General features: G+C 42.6%; 1 pseudogene across 1 annotated transcript in view; it reads left to right on the forward strand.

The window, feature by feature from the left end:
- Positions 1–4,866: 4,866 nt before the first annotated feature.
- The window catches only part of LOC311136367 (PDZ and LIM domain protein 5-like), a 39,750-nt pseudogene continuing 20,375 nt past the window's right edge, over positions 4,867–24,241 (forward strand). Inside the window, exon 1 of the transcript XR_014615440.1 lies at positions 4,867–4,965. The product of XR_014615440.1 is annotated as a PDZ and LIM domain protein 5-like (transcript). The remainder of the gene's footprint in view (positions 4,966–24,241) is intronic.

Below are 24,241 nucleotides of genomic sequence, written 5' to 3' on the forward strand. Positions count from 1 at the left end.
AGAGGAAGGCATTGATGCTATGGACTGGCCCGCCCGTTCCCCAGACCTGAATCCAATTGAGCACATCTGGGACATCATGTCTCGCTCCATCCACCAACGCCACGTTGCACCACAGACTGTCCAGGAGTTGGCGGATGCTTTAGTCCAGGTCTGGGAGGAGATCCCTCAGGAGACCATCCGCCACCTCATCAGGAGCATGCCCAGGCGTTGTAGGGAGGTCATACAGGCACGTGGAGGCCACACACACTACTGAGCCTCATTTTGACTTGTTTTAAGGACATTACATCAAAGTTGGATCAGCCTGTAGTGTGGTTTTCCACTTTAATTTTGAGGGTGACTCCAAATCCAGACCTCCATGGGTTGCTAAATTTGATTTCCATTGATAATTTTTGTGTGATTTTGTTGTCAGCACATTCAACTATGTAAAGAAAAAAGTATTTAATAAGATTATTTCATCCATTCAGATCTAGGATGTGTTATTTTAGTGTTCCCTTTATTTTTTTGAGCAGTGTATAAACGCAACATGTAAAGTGTTGGTCCCATGTTTCATGAGCTGAAATAAAAGATCCCAGAAATTTTCCATATGCACAAAAAGTGTATTTCTCTCAAATGTTTGTTTACATTCCTGTTAGTGAGCATTTCTCCTTTGCCAAGATAATCCATCAACCTAACAGGTGTGGCATATCAAGAAGCTGATTAATTAGTATGATCGTTACACAGGTGCACCTTGTGCTGGGGTCAATAAAAGGCCACTCTAAAATGTGCAGTTTTGTCACACAACACAATGCCACAGTCTCAAGTTTTGATGGAGCGTGCAATTGGCATGCTGACTGCAGGAATGTCCACCAGAGCTGTTGCCAGATAATCTAATTTTTAATCTACCCTAAGCCGCCTCCAACGTCGTTTTAGATAATTTGGCAGTACGTCTAACCGGTCTCACAACGGCAGACCACGTGTAACCATGCCAGCCCAGGACCTCCACATCCAGCTTCTTCACCTGCGGGATCGTCTTGAGACCAGCCACCCGGACAGCTGATGAAACTGAAGAGTATTTCTGTCTGTTTTCCCCCTTTTGTGGGGAAAAATTTATTCTGATTGGTTACACGTGGTCTGCCTATGCCCTCCCGTGGCTGCGCCCCTGCCCAGTCATGTGAAATCCATAGATTAGGGCCTAATTTATTTATTTCAATTGACTGATTTCCTTATATGAACTGTAACTCAGTAAAATCATTGAAATTGTTGCATGTTTTGTTTATATTTTTGTTCAGTATATGTTACGACCCTCTGACCATCCGCTCAAGATGATCCCTGCAGTAGGGGATATGTTTTTGATCTTACAGTATACATAGTGCTAATCAATTTTTGCTCTAACATAAACAAAACGTTATGTATCTGTTAGTCTGTCTCTCACAGAGAAAAATATACTTCACTTCTCAGAATAGTAGTGTTGATTTTGGGTAAGCTGCTGACTTCAAAGACTTAAGGACCATGTCTTAACATTCATATCCACTGTCTCTGCAGATGGTTAGAAAGGAGAAGGCTCAAAATGTCAAACCCTGGATTAGATCAGATTTTCATACAGTGCCTTCAGAACTCTTTTGGTGTGTTACAGCCTGAATAAAAAATTGATTAAATATTTTTTTTTTCTCACCCATCTGCACACAATACCCCATAGTGACAAAGTGAAAACATGTTTTTAGAAATGTTTGCAAATGTATTGAAAATTAAATACAGAAATATTTATATACACTACCGTTCAAAAGTTTGGGGTCACTTAGAAATGTCCTTGTTTTCGAAAGAAAAGCAATTTTTTTGTCCATTAAAATAACAGTGTAGACATTGCATAGACAGAAATACAGTGTAGACATTGTTAATGTTGTAAATGGCTATTGTAGCTGGAAGCGGCTGATTTTTAATGGAATATCTACATAGGCGTACAGAGGCCCATTATCAGCAACCATCAGTCCTGTGTTCCAATGGCACGTGGTGTTTGCTAATCCAAGTTTATCATTTTAAAAGGCTAATTGATCATTAGAAAACCCTTTTGCAATTATGTTAGCACAGCTGAAAACTGTTGTGCTGATTAAAGAAGCAATAAAACTGGCCTTCTTGAGACTAGTTGAGTATCTGGAGCATCAGCAATTGTGGGTTCGATTACAGGCTCAAAATGGCCAGAAACAAAGAACTTTCTTCTGAAACTCGTCAGTCTATTCTTGTTCTGAGAAATGAAGGCTATTCCATGCGAGAAATTGCCAAGAAACTGAAGATCTCGTACAACGCTGTGTACTACTCCCTTCACAGAACAGCGCAAACTGGCTCTAACCAGAATAGAAAGAGGAGTGGGAGGCCCCGGTGCACAACTGAGTAAGAGGACAAATACATTAGAGTGTCTAGTTTGAGAAACAGACGCCTCACAGGTCCTCAACTGGCAGCTTCATTAAATAGTACCCGCAAAACACCAGTTTCAACATCAACAGTGAAGAGGCGACTCCGGGATGCTGACCTTCTAGGCAGAGTTGCAAAGAAAAAGCCATATCTCAGACTGGCCAATAAAAAGAAATGATTAAGATGAGGAAAATAACACAGACACTGGACAGAGGAAGATTGGAAAAATGTATTATGGACAGACGAATCAAAGTTTGAGGTGTTCGAATCACAAATAAGAACATTTGTGAGACGCAGACCAAATGAAAGATGCTGGAGGAGTGCTTGATGCCATCTGTCAAGCATGGTGGAGGCAATGTGATGGTCTGGGGGTGCTTTGGTGGTGGTAAAGGGGGAGATTTGTACAGGGTAAAAGGAATCTTGAAGAAGGAAGGCTATCACTCCATTTTGCAACGCCATGCCATACACTGTGGACGGCGCTTGATTGGAGCCAATTTCCTCCTACAACAGGACAATGACCCAAAGCAGAGCTCCAAACTATGCAATAACTATTTAGGGAAGAAGCAGTCAGCTGGTATTCTGTCTATAATGGAGTGGCCAGCACAGTCACCGGATCTCAACCCTATTGAGCTGTTGTGGGAGCAGCTTGACCGTATGGTACGTAAGAAGTGCCCATCAAGCCAATCCAATTTGTGGGATGTGCTTCAGGAAGCATGGGGTGAAATCTCTTCAGATTACCTCAACAAATTGACAACTAGAATGCCAAAGGTCTGCAAGGCTGTAATTGCTGCAAATGGAGGATTCTTTGACGAAAGTAAAGTTTGAAGGACACAATTATTATTTCTATTAAAAATCATTATTTCTAACCTTGCCAATGACTACATTTCCTATGCATTTTGCTATATTTCCCATTCAAACTCATTTGTCATGTCTGTTTTCATGGAAAACAAGGAAATGTCTAAGTGACCCCAAACTTTTGAACGGTAGTGTAAGTATTCACACCCCTTTGCTATGACACTCCACATTGAGCTCAGGTGCATCCAATTTCCTTGAGATGTCACTACAACTTGATTGGAGTCCATCTGTGGCCAATTTAAGGTCAGGGTGGTGCACAAGAACCCAATGACCACTCTGACAGAACTACAGAGTTCCTTGGCTGAGATGGGAGAATCTGCCAGAAGGACAACAGTCTCTACAGCACTTCACCAATCTGGGCTTTATGGGAGTGTGGCCAGACGGAAGCCACTGTTGAGGAAAAAGGCACATGACAGCACTCCTGGAGTTTGCAAAAAGGCACGTGAAAGACTGAGAGCATAAGGCAAAAGTCTGTGGTCTGATGAGACATAAAATGTAACTCTTTGGCCAGAATGCAAAGCGCTATGTCTGGAGAAAACCAGGCACAGCTCATCACCTGTCTAACACCATCTCTACCGTGAAGCATGGTGGTGGCAGCATCATGCTATAGTGGCAGGAACTGGGAGACTGTTTAGGATAGAGGGACCAATGAATGGAGCCAAATACAGGCAATTTAATCCATTTTGAATTCAGGCTGTAACACAACAATGTGGAATAAGTCAAGGGGTATGAATACTTTCTGAAGGCACTGTAACCATGTGTTCAAAAATGATTTAACAGACTAGTAACAATACTGTTATAAAAGAAGCCCTAACTTTTAGCCCATCCGGCTTCCATGGAATCAGCTAAGTCAAGTATTTTGTGAAACTGGAGCTTGGCACTTTGGTCTTAAGCGTACGCACAGAAGTGTTCTAGAATATTGGACCATTGGCTTTCATACTTTACGAATTCTCAGCGCAGTTCAAGAAATGTCTCCAACTATCAACTCATTCAAATGAATAGAGGACATGTACCGGAGCCGCGTTGGTTTTTGAATTGTCGGCAGGTGCGCATTCGGGCTGTGCTTCCCCCGCGGATGGTGATCTCAGAGCCGCGTAGCTATGTCACAATAGGACGCTGGAATATCGCGTCTCAGCGTCTGTGGACTATGATTTACGATTTATAGTACTCCTTTTCAGTTGTGCCGGGACAATACCAGTATTGCTATACTCCTTAGCAAAGAAACAAAACACTAAGCGGATTTAACCTCTTTAGGAAAACAACCCTAATATTGGAAACAAACATCATTATGTTGTCATCCAGAGTCGCATTTATTTATTTCCCAAAACTATAGCACACAATAATTTACATTCAGCAGGTTTGTAAAGGACCAAAGAGTTTGGTCTGCTTCATGTTTTACATTTTTCAATGGAAAAATATTGCGATACTGGTATTGTAACAGCCCTACTTTTCTGTGACCCACTGAGAACAGCTGATACTAGTGTGTTTTTGCTGATGTTTTATGTTTCTTATTCAATATTAGAATATTGTAGATGGGAGTGTAGGAGTGCCTTGTCTTCTTCTGTATAACCTATAAAGGACCAGCTTAATGTTTTGCCTCTATGTTTTTATTTCTCTAGGAGAATCATGAACAGCAACTACAGTGTTTCCCTGGGTGGCCCCGCCCCCTGGGGCTTCAGACTGCAGGGAGGAAAGGACTTCTGTCTGCCCCTCACTATCTCACGGGTGAGTCTCTCTCTCTTTCTCTCTTTCTCTCTTTCTCTCTCTCTCTCTCTCTCTCTCTTTCTCTTTCTCTCTCTCTCTTTCTCACACAAGCTGTTTCGGTCATGTAGTCCATGACCACAATGCAATTCCAAAGACAACACTTAGAGCTTTGAGCGGTAACAGGCTGGACTACATCCTTCAGCATCCTGCTAAAGTAGAAGCATGACTTTATATCTCCAACCTCTACTGAAACACACGAAAGCAAAGCAGTCAAGTCCTTTTATTGTATCCTTCTGGCACACTGAATCAGCTATTCTGTCCCACAGCTCAGAGAGAGGGAAAAAAGAGAAATAAAATCTCTCTCTCTCTCTCTCTCTCTCTCTCTCTCTCTCTCTCTCTCTCTCTCTCTCTCTCTCTCTCTCTCTCTCTCTCTCTCTCTCTCTCTCTCTCTCTCTCTCTCTCTCTCTCTCTCTCTCTCTCTCTCTCTCTCTCTCTCTCTCTCTCTCTCTCTCTCTCTCTCTCTCTCTCTCTCTCTCTCTCTCTCTCTCTCTCTCTCTCTCTCTCTCTCTCTCTCTCTCTCTCTCTCTCTCATACACACACACATGTTCTGTCCCCCCACAGACACGCGTCCTCTCAGCCATGACACTCACCTCACAGGAATGGCAGTGATGCTCACTATGCCATCTGGCTCCATGGTGATGAAAGGGCCTGTGCTATAGATTCAGTATGCCACTCACCGCTGCTTTCAACCACTCAACCTTTCCTTTGGCAGCTTTAACCACAAAGTCCCTTCTGACTGCTCATGGTCTCTGCCAATCTCCCTCTGTCTCTATCTTTGTGCCTCTCATGCCATTTTTATCTGACATATCTAAATAACAACCACCTTATTAACTATTCCCAGAAATTTCCAGAATCTCTGTGAAGACTATAAAGGGATAGGCTTTGCTCTGCCAATGTGCATGCCATTTGATATTCTGTCAGTCTGATGACTCTTTACACTGCGTCTCCACATGTCTCTGGCTCTGGGTTCGTACTCAGTTGGGCGGTCCTCCTAGTCACAGAGCACTAGATGAACCTGTCTGTCTACAGAGGCCAGGGCAGGAACTCCTCTCAGTTTTCCGAAACCCTGCGGAGAAGCTGCGGTTCTTTAATATCTGTCTGGGTCATGGGTCTCTGGCCTGGTCTGGGTCTTGTCTGGGTCTGGGCTGGGATAGGAGAGGAGCAGTACTGCTGCCAGGCCTGCTGTGTGAAGAAGGACTCTGCTACTGCTAGTGATGAATGGTTCTGAACTGCTGCTCTGCTGCGTCACCATAGTTACACACTGTTTGGGATTCTCTCCATAACGCTGTTTGTGTTGCTGCTGTGAGAAAGAGGGGATTCTCTCCAACACTGATTGTGAATTGATAGTGACTATGCTTCTCTAATAGACACGCCAAACTCTGCAGTGTATGACCCACAATTATCAATTTATACTGCTATTAAATTGGTGAATTTCTGTTGAAGTGCCTCTGTCAATAGCACAGCAGTATTATGACATCTTGTACAGTATTTTAGCTAGTATTTGCTCAGTACTCTGCCCCTCAGACGTGTTACCGATGTTGATGATAGAGCCAGTCTGCTTTGACTGTAGCTCCATGTTGGTTTTGGAGATTTGCGCTTCCTGATTTGAAAGTGAAATTGGCAAGTGATGCTCGGGAGAGTTTCCTTGGAAGGAATCCTAAAACAAAAGATATGAACTATGAAGCTAAATGTGGTCGTATCCATGCTTGTATCTGTTCATTAAGTTTAATGTTACTGACATATCTGGACATGCAACTGCCAAAACTAAATATTAACATAACTTTTCAAATGTAATATTCTGTTTTCAGACAGTTGAATTAGGTCTATAAGGACAAATCACAAACGCCCATAATATCCCTGTATTTACAGTAAGACACTCAGATCAGTAAAGGGATTATATATGAGCCACAAATTATATTGTTTATGGAATTTTCGGTGCTTGAGAGCTTTAAATATCTACTCCAGCAGACATTGGAATAAATCAGGTGGGAAGAAATCCTCTGAGAATGTGTCTGGCAAATGTTAATATCACCCCAAATCCAAAATGTCAGCTTTGAGCTTAGTGGTTTGGCAGCATTGGGTTTGTCTAACTTTGGGCATTGTCCAACACTCTCAGAATGCTGCTTTGTGAAAACCAAAGGCTGCCTAAGTATGAACTGAGCAATACGATCATCCACTTCACAGACAATTCCATAAATGTACATAAAATGAAGTTATATGCCCGTAGCAAATGTCTGGCTGGGTCTAATGGGAATTCATTTCTCAATTTCGATACTCCTCTAGACTTCTTAAAGGTTATGCCAAGTCCATAAAGGCTTTGAAATACAGTACATATGATTTCCTTCCTCTGAGAAGCACATTGTGAGAGAGAAGCATTTGTTTTGAGAGAAATACAGTACTCTACTGAATGTTTACATCTGGAGGAATTTTTGTGCATGGAATACATACAGTGGGGATAAACAGAGCCATTGTAGAGAATGAAAGAGACTATAATCACTGGGTGGTGGTGGTGCCCTGGCCTCCCAGAAAGAGATACCCACAGTATCACTCTGTGTCTGTGAAAGGCTTTATTTTCACCCATGTTCTAACCACATGGACACACATCCACAGCCACTAGCTCTGTAGCTGTGTTCAGCTGGCTGGGGTCCTTTTAAGGGAGTCAGCTTCAATAGGCCCAGTGGAAACAGTCTGTACTGTTCTGATCTCTCCATATGCCCACGGCACATGTCAAGAGATAACATGAGGACAGAGATGGAAAACATGACACTGCACCCACCCAAGGCGTAGTCAACAACACAACATAACCCTGCCCTGCCTCTGCCCCAACCCACACACACAATGATACAGAAACACATGCAAAGCATTTGTACTGTAATGTAGAGGCCTTCATGGGTCCAACTTCCGAAATGGACCTGGGGCTTTCCCATCCGGGCCCAATATGCATAAATATTTTTTTTAAATATAGAGACCCGTTCCGAACGGACCCAAGGACAACTAGACCCGTCAGTGGCGGTCGGTGCCGTTTAAGATGAGGGAGTGTGATTCTTTTTTTTAATAAGCATGGCCTCATTTCTATTACAGCATATTGGATGACTGTCATTCATATTCCATTCACCCAGCTCAATGTAACATCAATAGGTTTAGGCCACTACATGATACTCAAATTTTCCCCATACCCATCATGAGGTTGCTACAACCTAGCCTATGAAAGAAAGTTTACAACGTAGGTGCAAAAGTCGAGAGAAATTTGAGTAATCAAGGTGACAGACAGTGACAGTCCTCAAAATTGTCAAAGACTTGAGCCACCCTAGTCATAGACTGTTCTCTCTGCTACCGCACGGCAAGCGGTACCGGAGTGCCAAGTCTAGGTCCAAAAGGCTTCTCAACAGCTTCTACCCCCAAGCCATAAGACTCCTGAACAGCTAATCATGGCTACCCTGACTATTTGCACTGCCCCCCCACCCCCACCCCATCTTTTTATGCTGCTGCTACTCTGTTAATTATTTATGCATAGTCACTTTAACTCTACCCACATGTACATATTACCTCAACTAGCCGGTGCCCCCGCACATTGACTCTGCACCGGTACCCCCCTGTATATATAGCCTCCCTACTGTTATTTTATTTTACTTCTGCTCTTTTTTTCTCAACACTTTTTTGTTGTTGTTGTTGTTTTTACTTTTTTATTGAAAAAAATGCATTGTTGGTTAAGGGCTGTAAGTAAGCATTTCACGGTAATGAATTGTATTTGGCGCGTGTGGCAAATAAAATTTTATTTGATTTAACACATTCAATACCACCTTGCACACTCTTGCCTGCATCTAGCTGATCTAGGGTGTAATCATTAGTCCAACAGTTGCAAACAAGAGTTTCTATTGGCAAATTCAGGTATGTTTATTCCCGTTTCGTTTGCTTCCGTTTAAGAAAGTTTTTCAACAGAATTGGCGGAATGAATACACCCCTGATCACATGCAAACACAGTTCACTTTCATAGCAGCCACATACAAACAGCATGATCACTTTGATTGTTGTAGCTATAATTCCTTCTTGCATCTACGTGCTCTCCTACTCTCACCTTTTCCATTTACTTGTGGACTTCAGTGCACAACACATCAGCTGTCTGTGACCAGGCAGAAAAATCTTTCCAAGCCAAACCATCATAACCGCTAACCGCTACACACAGCCTACATCGTTGTCACCATATTAGCTAATGTCATAGTCAACATAGCTACTAGAACTAAAGTGTTAGTAAACCCTCTCTGTTTGAGCCGGGTGTTTGAGTAGGCTAAACTATTTGCTAGCTAAGTAAGTGAAAGTGAAAGTGAAAAAAATATGAAATATAGCTAGCTCTCTCTCTCTTTCTCTCTCGCTCTCTCGCTCTCTCTTTCTCTCTTGCTTCTCCTTCATTTTTGAAGAAATTAGTTTGTTCAAAACTGTTCAACTATTGTCTTTCTCTCTCTTTGAGTCAACTACTCACCACATTGTATACACTGCAGTGCTAGCTAGCTGTAGTTTATGCTCTCAGTACTAGATTCATTATCTGATCCTATGATTGGGTGGACAACATGTCAGTTCATGCTGCAAGAGCTCTGATAGGTTAGAGGACGTCCTCTGGAAGTTTTCATAATTACTGTGTAAGTCTATGGAAGGGGGTGAGAACCATGAGCCTTCTAGGTTTTGTATTGAAGTCAATGTACCCAGAGGAGGGAGGGAGAGACGAGAGACAGCAACCAACCAAGCCGACTTGCACTATAGTAGACTTGCGCTATAGTAGATTGCGCTATAGTAGATATGATTACGTAGTACCTGTCTTAACTGCATCAAACCGGGAGAAGCTACTTAAGCTAGCTAGCTAGCCAGGCTAACTGAGGCTGCATGTGCTTTCTCGTCCTACACAGTTACAAACAGCAGAATCTCCATTCAGAATATAAAGTAGCAGCCTACCTGTTGGCTCTTGGTTATTGTAGCCTACCCTTCTCCTTTAACTTTTAATTCCATCATTTTAATTTAATCTTCCATTGATTAGGTATCTCCTAACTTTTGCCCCACACAGAGGCTCTATGACTGTAGCCTATTGCTGCTTTGATGACTTATGATTGGCCAACAACAACAAGCTACACGCGCCAAAGCAAAGAGCAGCAGCATAAATGCTACCATTTCTTTCTCTCTCTCTCTACTGCAGCAGTCTGGACAAGTCAGTTAAAATTACACATACCCGTAACAATCATATCAGAATTCTATATCCGGACCCGCTCGGATACTTAGATGCTGTGAACTGTCTGAAGTCTTTACAAGGAGGCAGCATGGCGGTCAGTCTTGGTCCCATATCTCAGATGGCCTGTCCAGCTGAGAGGCTGACAGACTGAGAGGTGTCCCTAAGTGGGACCTGAGAGTGGCTGCTCTCCTCCTGGGGTATTTATAGGTTTATAAACATTTACTGAGGGCTGTTCTAAGGGCCTGTGTGGACCCTTGAGCATGTGGCCCAGTTTAGCCTGCAGTAGGCACACAGTGTTGTGACGTGTCTAACAGAATGTCCATGACACACTGAGTACTAGCTAGCTGCTCAGCTGGCCCTAGTCATTTTAAGTGGTCTGGTGGGTGGTGGCAGTGCTTCATGTGAAGTAGCTCAGTACCCTGGACCAGGTCTCCCTGCCCTGTGCGCTGTGTCATCCAGGCTAGTCCAGGGACACAGTCAGTCACTCAGCTCAGTGACCCACCACAGCACCTTCTGGGAGATAATGGCTCTACCTATCAGAGGAAGTTATTTATTCACACCACATTTATACAGCAGCTGGAGAGAGAGAGAGGAGAGAGAGAGAGAGAGAGAGAGAGAGAGAGAGAGAGAGAGAGAGAGAGAGAGAGAGAGAGAGAGAGAGAGAGAGAGAGAGAGAGAGAGAGAGAGAGAGAGAGAGAGAGAGAGAGAGAGAGAGAGAGAGAGAGAGAGAGAGAGAGAGAGAGAGAGAGAGAGAGAGAGAGAGAGAGAGAGAGAGAGAGAGAGAGAGAGAGAGAGAGAGAGAGAGAGAGAGAGAGAGAGAGAGAATGTTATAGAAATCTCTTCAGCAGTAGAAAGAGAGGGAGAGAGGGGGATGGCAAGAGAGGGAGAAACCTGGAGGTGGATGTGACGGACAGACAGACTCTACTCTGGAGGTGGATGTGACAGACAGATAGACACTACTCTGGATGTGACAGACAGACAGACAGACACTACTCTGGAGGTGGATGTGACAGACAGACATACTACTCTGGAGGTGGATGTGACAGACAGACAGACACTACTCTGGAGGTGGAAGTGACAGACAGACAGACAGACAGAAAGACAGACAGACAGACAGACAGACACTACTCTGGATGTGGATGTGACAGACAGATAGACAGACAGATAGACAGACACTACTCTGGATGTGACAGACAGACAGACAGACACTACTCTGGAGGTGGATGTGACAGACAGACAGACACTACTCTGGATGTGACAGACAGACAGACAGACACTACTCTGGATGTGGATGTGACAGACAGACATACTACTCTGGAGGTGGATGTGACAGACAGACATACTACTCTGGAGGTGGATGTGACAGACAGACAGACACTACTCTGGAGGTGGAAGTGACAGACAGACAGACAGACAGACAGACACTACTCTGAAGGTGGATGTGACAGACAGACAGACACTACTCTGGATGTGGATGTGACAGACAGACAGACAGACAGACAGACAGACAGACAGACATACACTACTCTGGAGGTGATTGACAGATAGACACTACTATCTGTCAATCACCTCCAGAGGGGGGGGGGGGGGGAGTAGATTGGCATATGATATCACACCTCTGAAATATCTTATGGGTTTTTCTATAAATAATGGGGCCTATGTGTGACATTGGGATCAACATTTCAAAATGTTTTGAAACAAAAATTTAAATATCTTTATGCAGTTCCACATGTGTAAAGGATATATGCAAATTGGCCCATAACTCCACCTATACAACAACATAAGTACATTTTAGTCATTTTAGCAGACGCTCTTATCCAGACCGACTTACAGTTAGTGAGTGCATACATTTTTCATACTGGCCTCCGTGGGAATCGAACCCACAACCCTGGCGTTGCAAGCGCCATGCTCTACCAACTGAGCTACAGGAGACCCCTGTAGGACTATACATCCTTTAAGCAGGGTTCATACAGACATTGGCGAGTCAAATTCAAGAACTTTCAGGGACTTTTTCATGTAATTTTCAAGGACCTCAATGTTATACAATTGTATAATTTATATAATTGTACATATAGGGCCTAATATTTGGCCTTGAGAAATATTCAAATTATTATTACATTCTAAAATATGTGAGAATAATGTGGACATTGCTTGACTAAATAGATTGGATGCATGCAATTTTTCTGTAGCTTGTGTGGCTGACGCAGGCACACATAATAAAGCCTATGTCCATGAATAGCGGTAGTATTCATCTCACCATCGCCATTTGAATCTCACCATCGCTGTTTTTAAGCAGGGACCAAAAACCATGTTCTTTTTGTAATTGAATTATTTGTATGGAAAGCCAAGTTGAAGCCAAGATTAGATGTTGTTGTACTCATAATAACCGCAAGTGGTTTTACTGCAACAGAGTAGAGCAACACCCTTCAATTGAAGTGGCGGGAGACCAACGAAAGTGGCCACATCGCTCACAAAAACTGATCAGAAAGAAAACACTGATCATTATAAGGGAGCATGAGACCTTATAAATCAGCTACAATAATTACAAGGAATTTTTAAGCACCTAATTGAAGAAGGTAGGCCTATTTCAGTACTTGCATTTCTGAGCTTCCAATTCAAGTTCAAGTAGGCTACTTCAAGCCCCTTGTATTGTTTAAAATTGCAGGTGTAACATGGAAACCAAAATGTCTTTGTCATGTTATTTCATTACCAGATCATATTGTGAAGAAGCCCACTAGGGCTTGATTTAATTTGTTGTCATTATGTCCAGAATAATGAATAGGAATAACGGTGGGTGTGGACTCAGTGTCCAATCCGAGGCACTAAAACATATCAAAACATGAACTCATGCTTTCTCTGTTAATCTAACGAGACCCTGCTGTAAATCAAGCAGACAACAACAGATGATCAACATCATTTCGCTAGGGATATTAGATCCAACGTGGATCCAGCCACAACTGTCTTCACCAGCGTAACAAATTAGACTTGGGCTGTTGTTGCGTCGCACGCGCTTCCACAACAGCTGTTTGTCACGTGACTGTCATTCGGAAAATTCCTTCCTGGATCAAATGATGAAAATATCACGGTGCAATTAAACAGCTCGACACCAAATGCGCATCCAACAAGTATTATGCGTAATTATTGAAGAACCACTTTAATGACAGTATCGACTTAGGTTTTAATTATCAAGGTAAGGTGACTCTTTCAGTTAGAAGCATTCGATTTTGAAATCGCATACATTATTTTTGGATTTGTGTGCCACTGAAAACTGTTTTCACTCCACATAAGGAGATACAAAATGTTACGTAGTTACACTGCATTTCTGAGATCTATACAAAAAAACTGTCAGACAGCTAGATCCAGGATCCTTACAGCGTTCAAGTTCAATGTCTAATTTAACTGATTAATGCTTAATAATTTATATGATACAACGACAACTTACACAGCCATAAATGCAAGGACAGAAAATAAATGTTTAATCTCACAAGATTTTTGACCAATCCGTCAAGACACCAACCATGAGAAATGGTTAAACATAGGTTTTAAATATACATAGCAATGCCCCCCCCCCCCTTATATTTTAATGTAATGACATGAAAAAAATTAATGACTTATCAACAGCTGTAACAAGTTGTCCAGTGTAGGAAATCCTCACTGGTACCCTAGTTTATAGAAAGACCCTTATGTATTCTGTGTTTATGAAACAATAGGTGCTTTGTGTCTTATTGCTCATAGGTTATTTTTCTGCCTTAACTGTTATGCTACTTGTCAGTTGAGTAGCATGTGTTGTATGCTGTATAACTGTACTGTGCTGATATACAGTAAAATCTACTGTCTGCAAAAACGTCACTGTTGATGTCATTTCCAAATTTCAAACTCCCTCAGTCTCAAGGATTTCACAACCTACAATAGGCTAAATACGGTGTATGGAAGTCAGACTTTTTATGTATTTTGGAGGTGGCGTGCAGGCAATGAATGGGGGAGAAATACAACATTTTTAACAACCATCCATTTGAAAATAAGTATTTTTGAATTATGCTGCATCTCTAGTATGGAATCTCCCAGAGACTCCTAGAGAAACAACATTTCATTTCGATCTTGGCATGTGGACTTAGAAGAATGGTACTGTTTGAATAAATACAAAACAGACTCCTTCCTTACTCCATTAACCACAGTGGACTTGGCAGTTAAATGTTAGGAGACATTAAGAAGTAACTCATTTTCTTTTGTTAGCTGGCTTACACAATAGAACCAGATATTTTATGTGTTTTCAGTGAAAACAATGTCTGATTTACTCTTTAAAGCCATGAAGCTAGAACATGTTGTCTCCTACAGCAAAAATAAATTACGCCTCTGGAACACCACAGCACTCATAATGTTTCAGTGTCAAAACCAATGTTACAGAGCCGTGAATGCCAATAAAATCACCAAGTTCAGCCACTGTGAAATATGTATTTTTAGTACTTCTGTGGGTTATTGTTATGTGTTATTTGGTAGTTTTTCCACAGGCTATAAAAGTATACCTCCCGTGACCACCATGACCTTAATGAAAAGGCTTGTGACGAGTCACTGGTGGTCAGAACTAACACCACAGGATCAGTGAGCAAAGCCACAAGCTTTGGGCGGCCGGTAGCCTAGCGGTTAGAGTGTTGGGCCAGTAACCCAAAGGTCTCTGCTTCGAATACCTGAGCCGACAAGGTGAAAATCTGTCTATGTGCCCTTGAGCAAGGCACTTAACCTTAATTTGCTACAGGGGCACCCTGCTACTATGGCTGACCCTGTAAAACCACACATTTCACTACACCTATCCGGTGTATGTGACAATAAAAACAACTGCCCTGTCATTTTTCCAGAGGGACCAGTGTACGCTTCATTGGTCAGAGAGTGACATTCCCGGGGCATATTTCCACCATCACATGGTCAGAGACACAGTGGTGGCATCACTGTGTCATGTTTCCAGGCCTGCCTCCAGACGTTAGGACCAGGAGGAATGGGCCCTGATCTGTATGTGCTGGTCCACACTCAGCCCACTGACTGGAAATGTCATTCTGACAAAGAGCAGCGGCAGGCGCCAACATACGCAGCTTGAGACTGCTGCTGTTTCCCTTGGAGCGCTGATGTGAAGTTGATACATCCATGTTCCAACATCTGTAAGAGGTAGGGGGACAGTGTTCCTTTTGTGTCCCACAGCTGAAGATTAGGTTTTACTCTAAAAGTGGTGCGTATTAGGGAAGAAAGGCTTGATGATGATTGGCTTAGCTGTCTTGGTATCGTACTTCTGTTGGCCCTATTTCTTGAAAGCAAAAGAAAAACTCAGAATGTTTCGTCCAACATACCAAGACTTTCTCTTCTATTTCACCAGATGTTGGGACAGAGATGTTGAGGTGAGAGGGATTCAGTGTTTCCGCTTTATTCATTTAGCCCTGCCGCTACTAAATCGTTGCCTAGAAGCACTTTTAAAGGAATAGTGCGAGAACTTTTCTACTTCTACTCTACTGTGGTCCTCTGTAGCTCAGCTGGTAGAGCACGGCGCTTGTAACGCCAAGGTAGTGGGTTCGATCCCCGGGACCACCCATACACAGAAAATAAATGTTTAATCTCACAAGATTTTTGACCAATCCGTCAAGACACCAACCATGAGAAATGGTTAAACATAGGTTTTAAATATACATAGCAATGTCCCCCCCCCCTTATATTTTAATGTAATGACATGAAAATAATAAATGACTTATCAACAGCTGTTGATAAGCAATAATAATAATGTAATAATGTATGCACGCATGACTGTAAGTCGCTTTGGATAAAAGCGTCTGCTAAATGGCACATTATTACATTATTATTATTGCTTACGAAGAGAGATGGACTGATGTATACCATTTTTATTTCAAATCAAATCAAATTTTATTGGCCACATGCGCCGAATACAACAGGTGCAGACATTACAGTGAAATGCTTACTTACAGCCCTTAACCAACAGTGCATTTATTTTTAATAAAAAAGTAAAATAAAACAACAACAAAAAAAGTGTTGAGAAAAAAAGAGCAGAAGTAAAATAAAATAACAGTAGGGAGGCTATATATACAGGGGGGTACCGGTGCAGAGTCAATGTGCGGGGGGGGGGGGGGGGGGGGGGGGGGTAGTTGAAGGAATATGTACATGTGGGTAGAGTTAAAGTGACTATGCATAAATAATTAACAGTAGCAGCAGCGTAAAAAGAATGGGGTGGGGGGGCAGTGCAAATAGTCCGGGTAGCCATGATTAGCTGTTCAGGAGTCTTATGGCTTGGGGGTAGAAGCTGTTGAGAAGTCTTTTGGACCTAGACTTGGCACTCCGGTACCGCTTGCCATGCGGTAGCAGAGAGAACAGTCTATGACTAGGGTGGCTGGAGTCTTTGACAATTTTGAGGGCCTTCCTCTGACACTGCCTGGTATAGAGGTCCTGGATGGCAGGAAGCTTGGCCCCAGTGATGTACTGGGCCGTACGCACTACCCTCTGTAGTGCCTTGCGGTCGGAGGCCAAGCAGTTGCCATACCAGGCGGTGATGCAACCAGTCAGGATGCTCTCGATGGTGCAGCTGTAGAATGTTTTGAGGATCTGAGGACCCATGCCAAATCTTTTCAGTCTCCTGAGGGGGAATAGGCTTTGTCGTGCCCTCTTCACGACTGTCTTGGTGTGTTTGGACCATGATAGTTCGTTGGTGATGTGGACACCAAGGAACTTGAAGCTCTCAACCTGTTCCACTACAGCCCCGTCGATGAGAATGGGGGCGTGCTCAGTCCTCTTTTTTTTCCTGTAGTCCACAATCATCTCCTTTGTCTTGGTCACGTTGAGGGAGAGGTTCTCTGCGTGCTGTCAAACTAAAAATGGCATCCATGAGTTCATCTGACTCTGGGTAAATAGAAAAATTGTTTATTTGCCAAAATCTCGCACTATCCCTTTAAGATCAGATTAACAAATTACAACATACAAAAGTATGTGGACACCTGCTCGTCGAACATCTCATTCTAAAATCATGGGCATTAATATGGAGTTGGTCCCCCCTTTGCTACTATAACAGCCTTCACTCTTCTGGAAAGGCTTTCCACTAGATGTTGGAACATTGCTGCGGGGACTTGCTTCCATTCAGCCACAAGAGCATTAGTGAGGCCGGGCACTGATGTTGGGCGATTAGGCCTGGCTCGCAGTCGGCGGTCCAATTCATCCCAAAGGTGTTCGATGGGGTTGAGGTCAGGGTTCTGTGCAGGCCAGTCAAATTCTTCCACACCGATCTCGACAAACCATTTCTGTATGGACCTCGCTTTGTTATTATTATTATTTTTAATCATAAAAATAAAATAAAAAATGTAACCTTTATTTAACTAGGCAAGTCAGTTAAGAACAAATTCTTATTTACAATGACGGCCTACACCGGCCAAACCCGGACGACGCTGGGCCAATTGTGCGCCACCCTATGGGACTCCCAATCACGGCCGGTTGTGATACAGCCTGGAATCGAACCAGGGTCTGTAGTGACGACTCAAGTATTGAGATGCAGTGCCTTAGACCGCTGAGCCACTCGGGAGCATTGTCATGCTGAAACAGGAAAGGGCCTTCCTCAAACTGTTGCCACAAAGTTGGAAGCACAGAGTCGTCTAGAATGTCATTGTATGCTGTAGCGTTAAGATTTCCATTCACTAGAACTAAGGGGCCTAGCCCGATCCATGAAAAACAGCCCCAGACCATTATTCTTCCTCCACCAAACTTTACAGTTGGCACTGTGCATTCGGGCAGGTAGCGTTCTCCTTGCATCCGCCAAACCCAGATTCGTCCGTCTGACTGCCAGATGGTGAAGCGTGATTCATCACTCCAGAGAATGCGTTTCCACTGCTCCAGAGTCCAATGGCAGCAAGCTTTACACCACTCCAGCCGACGCTTGGCATTGCGCATGGTGATTTTAGGCTTGTGTGCGGCTGCTCGGCCATGGAAACCCATTTCATGAAGCTCCAGACGAACAGTTCTCGCTGTTTATTATCTATGCATAGTAATTTTACCCCTACCTACATGTACAACCTCGACTAACCTGTACCCTTGCACATTGACTCGGTACCAGTACCCCCTGTATATAGCCTCGTTATTGTTATTTTATTGTGTTACTTTTTATTTTATTTTATACTTTATTTTATTTAGTAAATATTTTCTTAACTCTATTTCTTGAACTGCGTTGTTGGTTAAGGGCTTGTAAGTAAGCATTTCACTTGTTGTGTTCAGCGCATGTGACAAATAAAATGTGATTTGTGCTGACGTTGCTTCCAGAGGCAGTTTGGAACTCGGTGGTGAGTGTTGCAACCGAGGACAGACAATTTTGATGTGCTACGTGCTTCAGCACTCGCTGTCCCGTTCTGTGAGCTTGTGTGGCCTACCACTTCACAGCTGAGACGTTTTGGCTCCTAGACGTCACAATAACAGCACTTACAGTTCACTGGGGCAGCTCTAGCAGGGCAGAAATTTGACAAACTGACTTGTTGGAAAGGTGGCATCCTATGACGGTGCCACGTTGAAAGGCACTGAGCTCTTCAGTACGGGCCATTCTACTGCCAATATTTGTCTATGGAGATTGCATGGCTGTGTGCTCGATTTTATACACCTATCAGCAACGGGTGTTGGTGAAATAGCCGAATCCACTAATTTGAAGGGGTGTCCACATACTTTTGGCCATGTAGTGTATATTTGTAGCAAACAGAGTGAGCAGTGGCGCGAATGAGAGCCACGAGCGAAGAGCCACCGCTTGCTCCTCATCATCTCCCTACAGTGCAGTGGCGCGCATCAGTTACATTTCAGATGGTGTCAACATAATTACATTTTCATTTTGGATTAGAATGTCCTTTTAAAAAGTTACTAGAAGTGACCTTCACAGTCATCCTACAACAAAAATCTCTGGCCCCCTGTAGCAGTACATTACAGTTTTTGTGATAAATATCGTCCTTTCCTTTCCTCTCAGACAGGACTGACACGCTCTCTCTTTGAACCGTCTGTTAGCTATCCCAACCTTCTCTCGTTCTCTCTCTCAGCCGAGGAATGTTAGTGTAAGTCAACTATTTAAACAAACATACTGCTGGCTGGTGGTACCATAAGGCTTATCGTTTGTCTGTCATTCCACTGATGGGCCCTCTCTCTACACAACACTCGCCAGCCTGTCTGTAATGCTCCCATCGCTCTCTCACTCTGGTCTGCCTAGAGACAGACTAGCTGTAAGTGCTGAACAACTGTTATCATACCAAAGGCCCATCCCATCCTAGTTGTTGTGACTACAGCTATAATCTGTTTACCTTTGTTCTTTACCCCTTTGCCAAGACTGTATCCAATGGGGAGCTTGTTATAACCACCTCTTTACAGCTGTTTGATTGGTAAAACAAAGTTTAAGCTTGTTTATATCATCATTCAACATATTCAGTACCAGAATATAAGTCAGGTGTCCAGATCTGTCAGTGCAACATTTCGGAACCATTTTGATTGACTGGCTGTACATACAGTACAGTAGGAAAGTCAACTATTACAAGGCACTTGCATGGAAACGTTGCTAAATCGTTGCTGCCACTCCAAAAAATATATATTGAAGCCTCGAAGCGCTTTTAAAGGGATAGTGAGAGATTTTGGCAATTAAGCCCTTTTTCTACTTTTCTACTACAACGTCTGTCAACAGTCTAGCCGTGGCTCCAGTAGTTTCTCTATTAATTGATTGCGAGAAAAACACAATTTAAAGATGACATAGTGGCTGAGACTGCAGCAGATCAGTCGATTGTTCTTCAGGTCTCTTGACGGCTAATGAGACATAATTGGTTAGGGTGCATTGCCTTTGTTATGGTTGTGATGCATTGTACTGTTATGATGGATAGTGTTTTAGTTCTATCCTGTGTAATTAAGGCATAATGAAGCTGTAATAGGGCAGGGTGGACTACATTCTAACAAGAACGCTGTCTGCTGCTTTCCTGATGGACTGTTTTGGTTCTGTAATCTGACAGCCAATGAGGGCTCGACATCGTTTACACTCGACTATCACACTCGATTTTAGGACAACAGTTGGAAGTGGCTAGCTTAATTACAGGATCGGTTTGACATTTGAGTCTGGCCTGTAGTCTGCTAGCTACTGTGCTTGTAGTTTGTTTTACTTGGCTGTTGTTCTACTGGCCACATTATATATTTTCATTAGAGTTAGGAGTTTGAAGGGGAGATGTTGTAGCTTGTCTCTGTGATCTCAATAGAACCAGGACATAGCTTTTGCTTTATAACAACACAGTACAAAGCAGGAGGAGGAGCCTGAATCATAAATCATACAGAGATGGAAAGGAGCATGGTCATGCTATGGGGGTTATTACACAACGACAGGGTTTGGAGTTATCCCTTAAAATCCCAGCACAGTCAAAAACTTGATTTTCCTGTGTTTTATATATATTTCCACACTATGAGGTTGGAATAATACTGTGAAAATTATGATAATGTCATTTTAGTGTAAGAGCCGCCTGAAATTTAAGCCTGTTTTGGTGGGATGGAGTTTTCACCTGCCAGGTGGTACGCAGCTTGAGACTGCTGCTGTTTCTCTTGGAGCGCTGGTCTGAAGTTGATACATCCATGTTCCAAAATCTGTATGAGGTAGGGGGACAGCGTTCCCTTTGTGTCCCACAGCTGAAGATGAGGTTTTACTCTAAAAGTGGTGTGTATTATGGTGTTGCTATCTCTACCCCCATGTCGTATTATGGTGTTGCTATCTCTACCCCCATGTCTTATTATGGTGTTGCTATCTCTACCCCCATGTCTTATTATGGTGTTGCAATCTCTACCCCATGTCTTATTATGGCGTTGCTATCTCTACCCACATGTCTTATTATGGTGTTGTTCTCTCTACCCCCAATGTCTTATTATGGTGTTGCTCTTTCTACCCCCATATCTTATTATGGTGTTGCTATCTCTACCCCCAATGTCCTATTATGGTGTTGCTATCTCTACCCCCAATGTCTTATTATGGTGTTGCTATCTCTACCCCCATGTCTTATTATGGTGTTGCTATCTCTACCCCATATCTTAATATGGTGTTGCTATCTCTACCCCCCAAGTCTTATTATGGTGTTGCTATCTCTACCCCCATGTCTTATTATGGTGTTGCTATCTCTACCCCCCATGTCTTATTATGGTGTTGCTATCTCTACCCCTTATGTCTTATTATGGTGTTGCTATCTCTACCCCCCATGTCTTATTATGGTGTTGCTATCTCTACCCCCATGTCTTATTATGGTGTTGCTATCTCTACCCCCAATGTCTTATTATGGTGTTGCTATCTCTACCCCCATGTCTTATTATGGTGTTGCTATCTCTACCCCCATGTCTTATTATGGTGTTGCTATCTCTACCCCCATGTCTTATTATGGTGTTGCTATCTCTACCCCCATGTCTTATTATGGTGTTGCTATCTCTACCCCCAATGTCTTATTATGGTGTTGCTATCTCTACCCCCATGTCTTATTATGGTGTTGCTATCTCTACCCCCATATCTTATTATGGTGTTGCTATTGTTGGGGTTCGTTCATTGTCCAGCAAAATTCAGCTTCTCCAATGACCAGATCTGACCAGAAATACCTTAAAACCAATCCCCTTTATTAATGCAATTGCAGTCAGAAATTACACACAGAGACACAGAGCATATGTCTCAAGAATAAGTTCTACCCAGAATGTTGGGCTCACAAAGCTAATATACCTGTGATCACTCCTTGATGACGTGATCGCTTGCACCAATGCACACGTCAAAGGTTATACAAGAGTGGAACAATGGCTTGTTGTTATGGTGCAAAGAAGTTGGGTCCTGTTCCAGCCAAAGTATCAAGACTAGACATTGAAGGTCATCAAGTTTTCTTCACTTCTCTGTTGTTGTCTCTGTTTTATATTAAGACCTCTCCTCAGTTTAGCAGATTATTACAGGATCTCCTTCCTTCACAATCTCTACCCCCATGTCTTATTATGGTGTTGCTCTTTCTACCCCCATGTCTTATTATGGTGTTGCTATCTCTACCCCCATGTCTTATTATGGTGTTGCTATCTCTACCCCCATGTCTTATTATGGTGTTGCTATCTCTACCCCCATGTCTTATTATGGTGTTGCTATCTCTACCCCCATGTCTTATTATGGTGTTGCTATCTCTACCCCCATGTCTTATTATGGTGTTGCTATCTCTACCCCCATGTCTTATTATGGTGTTGCTATCTCTACCCCCATGTGTTATTATGGTGTTGCTATCTCTACCCCCATGTGTTATTATGGTGTTGCTATCTCTACCCCTTATGTCTTATTATGGTGTTGCTATCTCTACCCACATGTCTTATTATGGTGTTGCTTGTGTCATTCCATTCCACCATGGAGTGGAATCTATAGCTGTTGACATGTCATGCCATTACTGGACACTAAGATCAGATCACCCACATGGCATTGGACTGTATATGTAATAGATAGGCCTATACACAGTGTGTGTGTTTTAATGTCAGCCTATGTCTCTGTTTCTTATGAGAGGAGAAATAAGGCCTGTACTGCACAGAGCAATAATATTACATTACATTTCAAAGGGTAGGGTTAAGATAGCAGATGAGAGCCGTGGGTAAAATGGACCCTATCCAAAAACATTCATGCTTCATCAGAATCTCAGGTTTCACAGTCGGTTGTGGCCCTAAGACTAATAGTATGTGAAGTAATCTTTCTAAATCAGTAACATTGTTAAAACCTTATGCCATATACATGGAATTACTTATTTTACTCGTTAGGCAACACATACTCTGTCCATTTCCTTACTTCTTAATCAAATTATTAGAATAAAGGAGGCATAGTTGTCATTGATTGATAGTTCAGTGCGTAAACTCACCGCAGTAAGTCTTTCAGGTCAAGCTATCAGCGGGAATCAGGTTATGTTCTGTGATTATCCAGGCTTTTCCCAATAAACCATTCGTTTCTGTGAGGCTCACTCACAGGGTATTGTAGTCTCTTGGGGTTATGTGGATTTGGCATCCGAAAAGTGACATGATTTAGAGAGAAATCATTATTTCAGTTTTTGAGATGAATACTTTAGGGTCAATTATTGGAGTGCAGCAACCTATTTTCAGCAGTGCTGACTTTGGGCCAGTAAAAGCTGTTGTTGTTGGTCGACAGAGCAGTTCCTTTGGTCTGGATCATTTCTCACAGAGCTCTGTGATGTCACAGTAAACATCTACAGTATATTCTGTCCGGTCAATCTTCCTTACAGACACTTGCCTGGGTTTTTCTAATTTTTCTCATGGAACCTCAGTCTGTTATTAAACACACAGTTCATGTTGCTCTGAAGTTGTACTTCCTTGAGTGTAGAAGTACTTTTATAGAACATTGATCATTAGTGTGAGTTACACTGGATTCATTATAGAACCCTGAGCCCCCCAAAATTAGAATGATCATTGCAAAGAGATTGAATGCCAACTAATCTAAACAGAGCATAGATAATGTGGGATCCTGGGTCATTTAGAAACTAAACTATTTTAATGTTTCTTTTAGATTAACAGGAACTTTACTCAAATGGTACTTTGTGGAGAACTGTCTGGTCTTCAGCCCTGCCCTTGTTTGACATAGAACGGAGCTTTCACCAGAATCCCAGTCCAGGGAAAATAAATAAAAAACACCAAAACTCCCTCTGGTATTTCAGGAAACTATAAAGAGAGACCAAACGAGATACAGTCCAAATGTTAAAGGTTTATTAATAATGATTCTCTATTCGTTATCTGTCTCCAGTATTAACGTGTTAATAGGATCTCTTCAAGAAGAATAAGACTTAGAAATAGAAGACTTCACAAGTCCTTAAACTGATAGTATGTCATATGGACCCAATATAGTGTTGTTGGCCTTCTCCCTCTCCTTGTCTCCCTGCCTTCCTAGTAAGGCTTTAGTAAGGTTCATTCAGTTAAAGAGCACAATGGTTAGCGTTCTCTCTATCGATTCCAGTTATCAGGGTGTGGATGGATTCATGTGAACGCTGTATTATC

The sequence above is a fragment of the Coregonus lavaretus genome, assembly GCF_964263955.1.
Source record: "Coregonus lavaretus genome assembly, chromosome: 10".
NCBI classification, from domain to species: Eukaryota; Metazoa; Chordata; class Actinopteri; order Salmoniformes; family Salmonidae; genus Coregonus; species Coregonus lavaretus.